The following is a 769-nucleotide window of genomic DNA, read 5'->3' on the forward strand; positions in this document are numbered from 1 at the left end:
AAGGATGGATCCCCCCTTCAGGGAAACTTATTTGGGGGCAAGCCCTCAGCCCTGAAAAAACAAGGGGACCAATTCTCCCTTAATACCCAGCTTTCAGACAATTGTACCATTTTAAATTTATTACATGCTATGCCTGGTAGTGCTGGACTAGATATCCCCCTTCCCAAAAATCATCTCTTAATGCCTGCCAAGTTTCCCACTAAAATCCCAATTAATATTTTTGGCCCTTTACTGAAGGGAACCACTGGGCTACTTTAGGGGAGATCCAGCCTTACTTCAAAAGGAATACTAGCTCACACCAGCATTATTGATTCAGACTATACTAGTGAAATTTCAGTGATGATAACTACTGTGGCTCCAAACCATTTTCAAAAAAGAGATTCCATTGCCTGGTTGCTACTTTTACCCTATCTTCAGTGTCAATTTAAAAACAAACAAAGAATTGCACTTGTGCTGTTTTTGTTTAGTTTGTGAACCAAGACTTAGACAAAGTACAAAAAATAAATCCTCTTTTGCAACCTAGAACTCATGGCTCAGTATAAGTTTTGATGCAGATAAGAAGGAATAAGAAGGGTGCCTGGATGGCTCAGTGGGTTAAGCCTCTGCCTTCAGCTCAGGTCATGATCTCAGGGTTCTGGGATTGAGCCCCACATAGGGCTCTCTGCTCATCAGGGAGCCTGCTTTCCCCTCTGCCTGCCTTTCTGCCTACCTGTTATCTATCTGTCAAATAAATAAAATAAAATAAAACAAACAAAGAAACTAATGGGTT

At 41.1% G+C, this 769-nt stretch overlaps 1 non-coding gene across 1 annotated transcript; it reads left to right on the forward strand.

Moving 5' to 3' along the window:
• The first annotated feature begins 443 nt into the window (after window positions 1–443).
• LOC132003062 (small nucleolar RNA SNORA40) lies at window positions 444–569 on the forward strand. The gene has a single exon (XR_009400134.1). It is a non-coding gene; the product is annotated as a small nucleolar RNA SNORA40 (small nucleolar RNA).
• Window positions 570–769: the final 200 nt, after the last annotated feature.

The sequence above is a fragment of the Mustela nigripes genome, chromosome 15 (genome assembly GCF_022355385.1).
Source record: "Mustela nigripes isolate SB6536 chromosome 15, MUSNIG.SB6536, whole genome shotgun sequence".
Classification (NCBI taxonomy): domain Eukaryota; kingdom Metazoa; phylum Chordata; class Mammalia; order Carnivora; family Mustelidae; genus Mustela; species Mustela nigripes.